Raw genomic sequence first — 14,690 nt, forward strand, 5'->3', positions numbered from 1 at the left:
TGGGTTATCTAGGAAGGTGGTGGAATCTCCATCCTTAGAGATTTTTAAGGCCCGGCTTGACAAAGCCCTGGCTGGGATGATTTAGTTGGCGTTAGTCCTGCTTCGAGCAGGGGATTGGACTAGATGACCTCATGAGGTCTCTTCCAACCCTAATCTTCTATGATTCTATGATCTGCCATTCTGGATCAGAGCCCTGACTCACATAGTCCAGTATCCTGTCCCCAACAATGGTCAGCACCAGAAGCTTCAAAGGAAGACACAAGAAACCCCACAATAGGCAGGTGTGAGATAATCTGCTCCTCCATGTAGGTCTCATCCTAATCCCAATAGTTGGAGACTGATTTAAATGCTGAAGCATAAGTTTTTATATTCCTTCCAAAACAATTGGTTAGCATTACATTGATGTGACTTGATGACCTTCTGAGTAGCTGTAAAACACAGTGGAAATTTTCCATGTCACACTGGTACTTGAAAAGGAACACATACTGATTACTATTAAAAAGTCTGCATCTGCCAATAGTAACCACTACACTTGACTGCTTGAGATATACTGTTCTCCCTGTTCTAAGTATAGGGTATTTTCTAAACCATGTATTAGGTACAGTGACTGTCATTAAAAAAAAAATCAACATTTACCCCCCATTACCATTTTCTGAAATAGTAGTCTTTCCGTTGCTGTGGGTTGATCTTGGCTTTTTAAGAGCAACCTCTCTAATATACAGGAAAGTACTAGAAAGTGCATTTTACTCTACATTCCAAGTACCTTTTGGCAGCAGTGATGTTGTTAACATTGGCAAAAGGGAGACGAACAAACCAAATAAGAAATCTGATTTTGAAGCATTTAAGAAGGTACAAGCACTGTCCATGTACAAGGAGAATCAAGGAAAAATATTATTTGTGATGGCAATAAGTAAAGCTGTGGCAAGTTCAGTGGTTTATCCTTTCAGGGGTTTGTGCAAACATTTTCTCTTCATGTACATTCACACACACGCTTGGGCAAAACTCTCTTTGACTCCACAGTGGGGACAGGATTTCACTCCATGAGTTTTGTTTATCAAGAAAACCCAGTTAATTCAGTTAGGAATAGGGAGGCTTACCAAATTTCTCCTGGTTTAGTAACAGTCTGCATAGTTTTCATTTAGCTCTGTAATGGGCCCTGGATTTGAAGGAACAATGGTCTTGTAGTTAAAGCACAGTATTGGGACTCAAGACATCTGGATTCAGCTTCTGGTTCTGCCATAGACCTTGGGCAAGTTTCTTAATTTCTGTGGGTCCCAATATGTCAAATGGGGATAACAATGCTTCCTTTCTGTCTTCTTTGTTTAAACTGCTCTTTGGGGCAGCAACTGTCTATTACAGTAAATCCTCACTTAATGTTGTAGTTATGTTCCTGAAAAATGTGACTTTAAGGGAAACGATGATAAGTGAATCCAATTTCCCCATAAGAATTAATGTAAATAGGGGAGGTTAGGTTCCAGGGAAATTTTTTTCACCAGACAAAAAACTATATTATAGATAGATTAGATAGATATACCCATAGTATAAGTTTTAAACAAACAATTTAATACTGTACACAGCAATGATGATTGTGAAGCTTGGTTGAGGTGGTGAAGTTAGAGGGTGGAAGAGAGTGGGATATTTCCCAGGGAATGCCTTACTGCTAAATGATGAATTAGCACTCGGCTGAGCCCTCAAAGGTTAACACATTATGTTAATGTAGCCTCACACTCTACAAGGCAGCATGGCAGACAGAGACAGAGACACACACACCCTGTGTGTGGGAGAGAGAGACGGACGCGCATTGCCCCTTTAAGTACACTGACACCACTCTAAGTACACTGCCTTTTGAAGTATATCAGGAAGTTGAGACAGCAGCTGCTGCCAGCAAGCTCTGTCCATCCTGAGCCCTGTCCTGTCCCCACTCTGCTCTATATGAAGAAGGTGTAAGCAGAGGGCAGGAGCAGGGGGGAGGGGGACACCGAGACATTATCCTCCTCCCTCCCCTCTCCCCCCTCCCCCCCAACCCACACAGCAAGCAGGAGGCTCCCGGCAGCAACTCCAAGGCAGAGGGCAGGAGCAGCACATGGCAGTAGGGGGAAGGACAGCTGAACTGCTAGCAAATGATAGCCTGCTGGGTGGCTGCCACACAGGGAACTTAGGGGAGCGGGGAGCTGATGGGGGCTGCCGGTCCACCCTGGTTCCAAGCCCCCACCAGCTAGCTGCAACGGGCTGCTCTTCCTCCAAGCAGTGGACAAAGCAGACGGCTGTCAAACAATGTTATAAGGGAACATTGTGCAACTTTAAACGAACATGTTCCCTAATTGATCAGCAACATAACAACGAAACAACGTTAACCGGGACGTCTTTAAGTGAGGAGTTACTGTACCAGATGTGTGCACAGTGCAGAGAAGACTGGGGCTATGATCTCAGCTGTGCCCTTAAGGTGTAATTGTAAAATAATAATAATAATTAAGAACTTGTCCTGGACTGGAGAAACCTGGTCCAGGTTAGTAACGAAACCTTCAAAATGGGTTAGTTGTACCTGTTTTGTGGTTTGTCACACACATTTTCATGGTTCCATTATTTCCTTTACAAATGGAGAAAGTTGGGTGAAACATCTACATTAGCTGGAAACAATATTTTCTTCTGTACTCCTGTGCATATCTAGAAGCTGGTTTTGTCCTAGGCTTATTTCATCTGAGTGAAAAGTTTGAAATTTGAGTATGAGAAAAGTGTGGAGTGTCTGTAGTGAGAACCTCCCCGTCCTTTGGATTATTAAATTTTTCAATTAAAAATTCAGAGATATGAGCACAACACCATGACTATCACTCTTTATTCAATCAAGGAGGGGATCCCAAACTTTAAGGCTCTCCTTCCCCACTAGCTCATTATTTCTGTAAGACATGACAAAAAATGTGAGAGATAGGCCAACACCCACACACGTTTCAGACTATTGTGCACTGTTCCCAGCCAGAAAGATATATTTAGAGCAGATTTCTCAGGGATCTGAGTCACCATTTAATTTCCCTGTCAGTTTCACAATGAAAGGAACATGTCTTCTTGGTGGAGGGGGTGGAAAGGGTGACACCAGTTGTGGACTGTGTAAAAGCAACATTAATTAGCCACCTTCTAGCTGTGGTTCACCCTACTTCCCAAGTATGCTTTGTTTCAGAACATAAAGGAAAACAGTGCTTTTTCTCTGAAATCTGAGCTTCATTCCCCAACCCATTTACAGAGCATAAATTTCCTTTAGCCACTAGTTGAACATCTCCGGGATTTCCAGAGGCAGCTTTTTTTTAAAAAAAAAAGTACATAAATATTTAATTTGATTCATAACACTTAATCAGTAGTTTTATTAATCAAGGCTCACAATTTCTGCAGTTTCCCTTGAGCCGACAGGTATGTTCACAGGGATATTAATGAAGGTTAGACTGTATGTTCCTCATCAGGATGTTCACAAATAACATTCTCCTGCTTAGCTAGAAGTTTTTGCTCTTAATAGTAGGAACATGTTATGGGGAACTTCAAATATGCAGTTCAATCAAATTTTCTCACAAAATGAACTATTTGGATATTTAAGCTCCACCCACTGCTTGCCCAGATAGTGATGTCTGGAAGGGAATGAGTTTGAGTGATACTTTAACGCACTCCCAGCTGGCTATTCAGATTATACAAGGCGATCAAGCAGGGGAAGGGTATATAGAATGTGTGACAACTGACTCCTTTCCAGATCCTGATCATATTGTTTGCTCTGTTTGCCTTAGCTTCCCCAACTGTAAAATGGGAGTAATAATAATTACCTACTGCATAAATACTTAAAGTTCACAACATCCTTAACATATGCAATGCTAAGTGATAGATATATTTATTTAATAATCAACACATGGTTTTGAATATAAATATGTGTATCTAATACTTAATGGCATCTGCAAATAAATGTAGTTAGATAATTCTCAACTACTAACTTTCTACTTAGTTTCTAACATTTTTTCCCAAAAAGTTTACTTGCTAATGGGTGTCAGGATATTCATATTTAAATGGCAAGACAAATTTCTGCTATTAAATGAGAACATTATTTTAATGCCTCATTTAATAGAACTGAATCAGTCAGATATTCCCAGAATAATAAGACCACTGTAATTAAAAAGGAGGTAGCAGAATTTAATGTATTTATTTATTTTTAACAACTTAATCTGGACATTCATTCCCCAGTGTGGATATTCAATGACACTGCACTGATATTAGTGTATGTCATGCGTTTAAGTTCTACAGTTGCTTTTTCTTGTTGATGAAATGTAGCGGGTTGCAGGATTGCCAACTCTTATATACAACAAGCAGTAGTTTTGCAAGCATTTGCTAATTTGGGTTCTGGATAAAAATGTGATTTTATGCCAGCAAACATAGACTTTTGGTTTAGAGTCAGTTCATATGAGCTGCTAAGAAAACATGAATGAAATGATAGGTTTCAGAGTGGTAGCCATGATAGTCTGTATCAGCAAAAAAATGAGGCGTCCTTTGTGGCACTTTAGAGACTAACGAATTGATTTGCACATAAGCTTTAGTGGGCTAAAACCCACTTCATCAGATGCATGGAGTGGAAAATTCAGTAGGGAGGTAAGGCAACTCCCATCTTTTTATGTGCTGTGTATTTATACCTGCCTACTGTATTTTCCACTCCATGCATCTGATGAAGTGGGTTTTAGCCCATGAAAGCTTATGCCCAAATACATTTGTTGGTCTCTAAGGTGCCACAAGGACTCCTCATTGTTTTTACTAATGAAATGAATGGTTGTTTCCACAAAAACCTGCACCGTGGTGATCCTGGTCTCAGATCAGCCCCTTTTAGCAGCACCCTTTTAGCAGCACCTAATGAGTGCTGGAAGCTGACAGGCTGTTAAACACCATTACTTGTTTCACTTTTCCCAGTACATTAGCTTGTGCTCCTTTGTGACACATAGAAATTTGTTTAGAGTGTTTAGAAAACTGTAATACAACTAGTTTTCTGGTTATGGTTTGCCTTGACAATTAAGTGATGAGATATGACAGTCAGTGCTGTGCTGGCAGTGTGTGCCGTCTTTTGGACCAGGAGGCCAAAGACATGAACTGTGTGGAATTATAAAGGTACAATATTAACAACTAGCCTACCCACCTGATAGTACTTCAGTATTACACTAAAGAGATTTGTTTGTTATCTACACTTGTAGCACATTGTAATATTCAGGTACATTGAGATTATTGATAAAGGGCTAATTTAACCCTACAGCACACAAAATGTTTTTAACAATGCTGAAGGAAAACACAAAAATATTAGCTTTCCAAAATATTAGCACTCCAAGTCTAAGCCTGTAAGTCCTTACCCATGCAAGTGTCCCACATAAGCCAAGAGAACTAGCCTAAACCAAATTAGGGCAATCTGGGATCCTACGCACAGCATGACATGGTGCCCACCCCTGTAGCCAAGCCTTGGTGCCTTGATTGCCTGCCCCCACTTGACACCCCTCCCTCACAGACGCAGGACCCTCGTCTCTTCCCCATGAGTGGCAGAAAGCCCCCTCACTTCCACTGGAACAGCAAAGACGGCAGCAGAGATCTGCATTCCCCTCCCTAGTGAGGCAGTGGAGGCGGGAGGGAGTGCCCTCAGTATTTACTGTGTCAGCCAAGATGTATCTGCTTGGGTGGGTGGGCTGAGCCACCGCACTCTCCTCCTCTTGCCACACACAGAATCCTCTGCTGAGATGATGCTGGCGGAGTCATGGAGTTCAAGCCCCATTGAGAAGCATAGTGCAGTTGTTTCATACACTAGGATGTCTGTAGACATCACTGCATCAGTTACACTTGGGTCATGTTTTCAAGCTTTTCCTCACAACTGTGAGGGCTAGAAACCTGAGATTCATGATCCTAGGTCCTGGAGCCCTGTGTACAAGCCTGTGGCACCTATGTCTAAATCCAGCCTGGAACTACTCATGTAAGAGTTACTTGTGTGAATAAGAGTTTATAGGATTGATCTATGGTACTTATATGGCCTCCCTCAACATAGTATCTGAGCCCCTCACAATTGGTAATGTGTTCGTCTTCACAACATTTCTGTGAGGGACGGAAGTACGCCGGTGCCCATTTTATAGCACAAAAAGCTAATTGACTTGCCCAAGAGAACACATGAAGTCAGTGGTTGGGCAGGGAATTGAACCCCATGCTCCTGAATTCTAGGCTTATGCCCTAAATTCTTCCTCCCTGAGGACTGGGCTCTGGGTTTGAAACAATAATCCTGTCTTCTCAACCTTCAGACAAGCTCTGATGCTTTCTAAGGGATTATGGTCAAATTTGGCCCAATGTTTAGGGTTGGTAAAAATAAGATTTTAAAAAAATTCAGACCAAAGGAAGTGCACCCCTTTTATTTACAAAACAAAACATTCCTCTGCAGTCATTTAATTAGAACTGGTTTCCATTTTTCATCTAAATGGTTTCTGAGTCTGTTAGGGCGTAAAACAAAACCTTAAATCTCAATATGTTTTGAAAACTTGACAATGAACTTTTACTTCTGTGTCCCATCTCTACTAATGGGAGAATGGAGAAATGGGATGCAGGCAAGTGAAAGTGAGGCATTTCAGAGCAATTAAAAAAAGAAGAAGATTGGAATAGAAAAAGAAGGACCATATATCAGTGTAGAACTTCTGGAAGCTAGATGAAGGTTGGACAGAATGCACCTTAGCTGGATCATCACACTAACATTCAGGGCTAAAAGGTTTCTACAGCATTCCAGAGTTTCACTGCTCTACTGTCTCATTCACCTGTTCTTCTCCTTCACACATGTTTACTAACTCATTGACCTCAACCATTTGTATCACACTGCATCTTGATCATTATCTGCTACCCCTGAGATTCAGACTTCTACATCTTTTAAGTTCCTGTAAAGTTTAAAGGGGACCAGCTTGAGAGCATGCAATTTCTTATTCCCTCTAATATCATTTTTATTCTTCAAACAGTAAGGTTCTTAGAACAGACGTAGAACTTCAGAAAAGATAACTGTCTGAGAGAACTACTTTGTCTGTCTTTGAATGAGTCATTTGGCTTTTGTGAACTGTTAGATGTTTGTTCCAAGCCCTTTCTCTGCAGGACACAAGGGTAAAATGGATTACTCAGACATCAGAAGTATGTTACCCAGACTTGTGAAACAGAATCCTCTATACTCACTGGGAAAGTAGAAGAAAGACATCTTTTCGGATACCCCACCCCCTTTCTTTAATTCAGTAGCCTACTTGCTAGTAACTCTTTCAAAGAGGTACCATCACTTTTTCTTTAGGGGAAAAAATAGACTGAAACTAGAAATCGACTAATCTGGCTCTATCATATGGAAAACAGAAATAATAGACATGTTAATTCCATTATGAAATGTTGTAAAAAATGTCCCATAAAGGGTCTCTCTGTGAGCTATATCTAATACTGGAATCTGTTTTAAAGTCAAGTGACAGTGTAACAGGCTCTCTTTAATACAAGCATTTTGTGCTATCAGTGTGGTCTTGCTCTGTGATCTTGGACAAGTCTCAGTGGCTCAGCTTGCCCATCAGTAAAATACAAATAATTATATTTATCTGACAGAGGATATTGTGAGACTGAATTGACATTTACAAAGCGTTATACACGAAAGCTGGAAGATAAGTGTAAAGTATCATCATTACTGTTAAGTAAAAAATGTTGATTTCACAAATATCCAATTCTGCTCTTCTAATAGTTCATAATGATCAGTCCAAGTTCTTTCACAGTCCTTAGATCAAACAATGTACCTGCAATAGGCATGGCATTGTTTTAGAGAGTTATCATCCCCTCATTCTCCTTGCAGACCATCCATTAACTATTTGGGAGAAGACTAGGTTTTCTACCAACCTTCCTACAATCATTTACATCATCCTCGAAGTTGTCTCTATTTCCCAATCTTTTACATAAAATAACATCACCAGGAACTCTTTCACACCATTAATATTATATTTATTATTTGAATGACATTAATACCTAGCAGCTCCAAATGAGATCAGAGCCCAGATGTGCTAGGCACTGTACAACCACATAATTTCAGAAAGTACCTGTCTTGGAAAGCTTGCATTCTAAATAGACATGACAGACAAACATTGGAAAAGGTCAGAATCGTTATCCCTGTTTTATAGATGAAGAGCAGAAACACAGCTAGATTAAATGCTAGTCTCAGGGTAGTCTGGGAGCAGAGCCAAGAACTAAACCCATATATCCTTGGTCCCAGCTCATTGCATTAACCACAGTTTCATTCTTCCTTCCTCCATGGTACAGATTCCATACTGTAATTAGTATTCATGGTACTGGAGAAGGCTGAACCAATTCTAAATCTCCATTCAAAATTAACCCAAACTATTTTGAGGTTCAAAAAGTCACTTCAACTTTGTTTTCCATTATTGTTCATAAAACTTCAGTTCTATCTGGGTCCATTCAAAACTGGAAGGTGAGGTGTCACAGACTGTCTGTTCTCATCTTTATCAGGAACAATGAAGCAGCATAAACATCACAACAGAGTCTGTCCTCACAAGATGGCCAGCTCACAAGACTAACAAGATCGACCAAAGTGTTTGCATGCTGAACCTCAAAAGCTCTTGTGGATCACCCATTACTACCTTGTGTCAAGTCAAACACCTGAATCTGACAGACATTCCACTGTTACACGAGTTGTGATCAGTGAGGGCTATTCACCAGCTTGCTTGAAAATATTCATCCCCATACTTGACTCTGAACAAAACCACACTCTGCCATTGTGATGGCTACCATCCTGACTGATACACCAGGGACTGAACTGGGGACCAACAGAGCTAAAATATAAGCTCCTACTTTTACTAACTCAAGCTAAAAACTCCTGTTCTCTGCAGATTGGCACAGAATGGAACCTGCAACATGCACTCACCAGGGTCACACCATCATTCTTTCACGCAAAAGAGGCCTATGCCACTTCCTGCTTCCATGGGGGTGTTGGGGGGAAATCAGGCCACCTTTCTCCATTAGGTGTCTGATGGTATGAATTAGCAGCCCCCAGAGGCATCATGGAGAGAGAAGACAACCAGAATCCCAGGAATAAGGGTAGTGTGTAGTGTATTTCACTATATAACTGTTACGCATTTGTGTTCTTTGTACCTTCCCTTTACACCTATAAGGACAGACACGCATTGTCTTTATTTAGCTGCAGACTGTCACAAAGTCTACACACACACAAACACACTGTACTCTATCTCATGAAGTCTTCATTTTTGCAATTGTCCTGAATTATGGTGATTCACATTACAAGTATTTGTTTGCTCTGTGTGTATGGAACAATGTAAGAGAGGGGGAGAGGTCAGAGGGCATTCCTGAAGATTTTAATGGTGAGTAAATGGAGTGCTAAGGAGACAGTGTGTGTGAAGGCCAGAGGAAGGAAGTCTGGGGTTGAAAAAATCAAAAATCTGGTGAGACATTCAAGGAACTTTTCAGATCAATGATGTTCTTCTTCATTAGTATTATACATAGTCAAATGAGAAATATGCTTTACAAAACTAGCCCCAATGCCCTGAATGGATGTTAAAACAAAGAGACTTTGATAGATATCATTTCATGCTTCAGCAAATATTTGGGTTTGACTTCTTGGCTGTCAGTGGCCACTGCCATTTATCACCCAATAACAGCTAGTCTCCTTCAATTTTCTTTCAAATTTATTGCACCAAATGTTAAATGAAAACAAAAGAGAAAAGATGGGGCTTTTCTTGCAGCCACAGCCTCCTGGGCAGTGATTGGAGAGGGGGAGCAGCAATCCCTCCTCCAGGGTCACCAGCAGGGGTTGGGCCCTGCCTCCCTATTAAGCCACAAACGCTAGAGGAGCAGGCAGCTGGTGTGAGTTCCCCACTTTCCCGAGGGTGGTGGGGCTCAGGCTTCCAGCTTCAGCCCTGGGGTGGCAGGCAGCAGGCTCTGGATGTGGGACTTTGAGCTCTGGCCCCAGCCAGACTGCGGCAGGTGCCAACCCCGGGCTCACTGCCCCTTCAACACCCCTGGCCTCTCTGCCTCCCTACCCACCTCCCCATCCAGGGCTTAATTTGTCCCCAGCTTGCCAGGGCTGAGTAAATTTGCTGTGAAAAGTGATATTTGTACATTTGTTAATATCACATTTCACTGCCTCCCAGCTAGCTAGTAAGTCTGCTTCTGTGAAAAGTGATATTAACAAACGTACAAATATCACTTTTCAAAGCAGCAGGGCTTACTAGCTAGCAAGTCTTAAAAAAGCAACCTAGAAAGCAAAAGAAACAACAACAAAATACAAGAACGTGCAAAGCACCTTTTTGTGTTTCTCTTCTGTGTAGGTCCAGTAAAGAATAGAGACAACTGTACATTATTTTTATTATTAAGTTTTCCCAAAAAACCCTATATAAATAAATTACAATGAGTCGGACCTGGGTATGAGCACATTTATTTGTTTCTCCTAAGGCCACCAAAAAATTTGTTTTGAGAACCCCCAAATGATGGGAAATTGGGCTCCTACTTCCAAGGGAGGGGAGAGACAAAATAGTATGTAGCCATGATGACGTAGGAGGCAGGAGTCCTGACTGCCCAGATGAGCAGGTGACATCAGGAAGTTGAGGAGAGAAGTGTTGCTGCGGCCTGTGAGGGTGCAAATAACTAATGCTTTTTGAGTGGGAAAATGGGGCTCTCCCTGTGATAGGGTGTACTCCCAACACCAGCCCTGAAAGAGTTGAATTATGCCAAGTGGGCCCAATAATCCAATTAAGATGCAAATGGTGGAGATTTTGGTTGTGTGGGGGTGCTAATTAGAAGGAAGCTCACCTGTGAGGGAACAAGTGGCGCTTCTATAAAGCCAGGAGGCTGGCCACCCTGTGGGAGGTGGCAGGGAGGAAGCACCTGAAGAAAGGGATAGGAAGCCATAAGACAGGATTTATTTAGTAGGTGTTTAAGCTTCTCCTTTACCAGCCTTCCTAGTCCGCCTCCTCTCTCTTAAAGCAGCACAATAGGAAGTAGTCCAGGGAAGACAGCAGTAAGATTAGTGAAAACCCAAACCTTAACTACTTGCTATAGGTAGGGCCCTACTAAATTCACGGTCAATTTCATGGTCACAGGATTTTTTAAAAATCATAGATTTCATGATTTCAGCTATTTAAATCTGAAATGTCATGGTGTTGTAACTGTAGGGGTCCTTACCCAAAAGGGAGTTATAGGGGAGTTGCAAGGTTACTGTTGGGGGGGTGGGAGGTTGCGATACTGCTACCCTTACTTCTGCGCTGCTGCTGGTGGCAGTGCTGCCTTCAGAGCTGGGCAGCTGGAGAGCGGCAGCTGCTGGCCAGGATCCCAGCTCTGAAGGCAGAACCACTGTCCGCAGCAGCACAGAAGTAAGGATGGCATGGTAGGGTATTGCCACGTTTACTTCTGTGCTGCTCCTGCAGAGCTGGGCCTTCAGTCAGCAGCTGCCTCTCTGGCTGCCCAGCTCTGAATGCAGTGAACAGAAGACTGCCTGAGTCACTGTGGGAGTGATGTAGACAAGGCAGCAAATGTGAGGACTGCCTAACGTTGCTTGTGCAGAAAGATTTGGAAAGACTCTCCTTGAAAGGGAATTCACAGTGTGACCTAGCTGAAGGGCCGAGTCACAAAGCAGCTGTACTGCGACTCCATGAGTGAGAGCATACCTGCAACTGTGCAAGAGAAGAAAGGGGGTGTTGAACTGGGTGGAGCTCATTGCTAGAAGGGGGCGCCGTGCAGAGATAAGAGTATTCTGTGACCCTCCTTTGTACCTTCTCTTGCAATACAAATAGAGGAAGGCACTTCAGAAATTAAATGGCAACAAATTTAAAACTGATAGAGTAACTACTTGAAAACAGCACACACAATCAACCCCTGGAATTCATTGCCACAAGATATTATTGAGGTCTAGCACTTATATTAGGATTCAAACAAGTATTAAACATTTAGATGGATAAGAGAGTATTCATTATTTAAGCTATATACTACAGGAGTTCAACTCTTGTGTTCCAGGGCTAAGCCAACTTCTCACTATCCTGAATTAGAAAGAAACTTGACCCATGGTCCCACTAGTGCATGAGCGTCTTATCACTTTCATTACAGATCTTCCTGTGATGCATCTTGTACTGGTCACTGTTGAAGAAAGGACATAGGACTAGATAGACCCCATTAGTCTATGCTGTTGCTGCAGTTGACTGTAGTGATAAGTGAGAGGCTTTTCAGGGACATTTTATAATCCATCTCTGGCAGGCTGGTCTTGCCCCAAAGAGGAGAGGAGAGCAGTTTCCTTGTCTATGGCCCTGTAGTGGCTTGCTAAGTTACTGGAGGCACTCCATTGGGACAGTGGGGAGTTAATAGCCCCTTAGCAATCATAACAACTGTCTCCCCTTTGCATCTTGCTTGTCTGTAGCCCTTTTCATTAATGTCTTGTTAAAGATCATATTTTTAAGTAGCAATTCAGTAAGTCAGGTGTTAGAAAAGCTGCACTGATTTCATCCCATTCATTTATTAATGAGCCTCTTTCTCTGTAGTTTTCTTTTTCCCTCCTGACATACTCATCAAAATCCTTTTTTTTCTCCTTCACACTTTGGCCAGCATTAACTCATTCTGGTATTTTTGCTGCCTTTCACTACAAGTGGTAACTGACTCTCTAGGTTCAGGTTTGGTTCCTCTCCTTTCTTTATTTCCTTTACCCAGAGGTTTCTGATGTTTCCTCTTCCAAGTCACACTGGCAACTTCTTAGGCTTGGCATTTAGAGCTGAGCAAGTAATTTTAATGATTAATATACTCATCAAAAGTGGCTTCTGTCTGCTTGCGGATTATCCACAAGCAGCTCTTGATTTGAATGTGTTTGTTATTCAAAAGATTTTGATTGATGTCTTTTTTTAATTTTGTTAATCGCTGGGCTGATCACAAATATTTATGTTGCACAGTTGTGACTGCTTTAAAAAAAAGTCATGGGATAGTTTCTCCTCCTTGATTGGATGACAGTATAGGCTCACTCTGTACATCTTTGAAATTCAGTAAAATTGAGTATCTCAAGCGTCTGGGGAAAGTAAATACAAAGTGGGCAAAAGCATGAGCAAACAACACTCATTTGAAATCCTGAACAAATATATGTGGATTTGTTTTTTTGGCCTATTCACTCAGCTCTTTTTGTATTCTTCTTGTTCACTGGGACTTGGGCCTACTACACCTTAGTTATGGTATTTTTTAGGATGCTGCAGTCTCCCTCCATGCCATGCATTTCAATCCTTCCTTGCACCTTGATCAGTAGGCTTGTAATTGATTTGCAGAGCAATAATATGCAGCAACCCACCCAACATTCTTCATGAGCTATTTTAAAGCAATCTGCAGATGGACTATTATAGTGAGTTGTTAGGTTCACCTTGCTCCTAGGGACTGAGGTTAAGGCAGAAAGCACAACTATAGAAAGGTATCTCTGCCTAATTACCAGATCCCTGATTAACATAATAATGAATTCTGCCTTCTTCTTCTTCTAGAAAGCTGGCTTTTTAACTAGTTTTGGACAATGGCACTAGAAAACCCAAATTCTAGGGGAAAGGCAACACTGAAGAATTTTTGCTGTGGTTGTTTTGCTGCACATGTCTGAGCTTGCACCTGATTTCATTATCAAGGTTACTTTGGATAATGGAGCATGGAAGCCTGAAAAAATATAAAGCTGTTAAGTAGGTAGCCACAACGAAGTAAGGAACAACTGCAGTTGTCTTGATGCAGCCTTTGTCTTGGGAGAGAGCACTGTTTCTTTTTAATGTCTTTCTAGAATTGGCTTATGTAGGACAAATGTGACTCAAGATTTATTTCCTCTGTTCATTTGGGAAGTAAAGGTGATCATCCAACTTTATTAATTGATTGTCATTTATTATTAGAATTTACAGCAGCACTTTGCTAGGAGCTTTACACAGTGATTCTCCTCAATGAAAATCACATTTCCCACTGCAGTCTAGTGATTAGAGAAGGGGACTGGAAGTGTGGCCACTATTCCCAGTTCTATTTACTTGCTATGTAACCTTGGCCACATTACTTAACTTCTCTGTGCCTAATTGTCCTTTTCCCCCCCCCCACCCCCAAGTAAGTAAAAACAATACTGCCTGACCTCCCAAAGGGGTTGTCATTAATATTTGTAAAAGGCTTAGAGCTCCTTGGATGCCACTGAAATCTGGATTATTATTGTTACTAAACATTTAGATTGGGGCTCAGAAGAATTTACAAATAAGTATTTACAGCCAGGTTTCAGAGTAGGAGCCGTGTGCTTATGCTCAAATAAATTTTTAGTCTCTAAGGTGCCACAAGTCCTCCTTTTCTATTTACAGCCAGTAGCCCTGGGGGTGACAATATGTATCCACGTGGGTGACCACAGGAATGCTCTGAGGGATGGGAAGGCTAACGTTTAAAAAAAAACAAAACAGCAGGTTTTCTTAGCTGTCATCACCTCTACTAGTCTGATTAATAGGGAACAATGAAATAAACCGTGCTAGAGGACAAACTGAGCAGCAAAGGATTGTAACTGACAATTTGCTGTTAAAATACATAGTAGCCTGTAAAACCTGTTGATTGATGGAGTTTCTCTACTTGCACAGAAAACACACACACACGCACACAAGAACGGAGGGAAACACATTCAAGTAAAGGCTCCCATTAGGGAGGCTCAGCACCTTGCA

Source organism: Chelonia mydas, chromosome 6, assembly GCF_015237465.2.
Source record: "Chelonia mydas isolate rCheMyd1 chromosome 6, rCheMyd1.pri.v2, whole genome shotgun sequence".
NCBI lineage: Eukaryota > Metazoa > Chordata > Testudines > Cheloniidae > Chelonia > Chelonia mydas.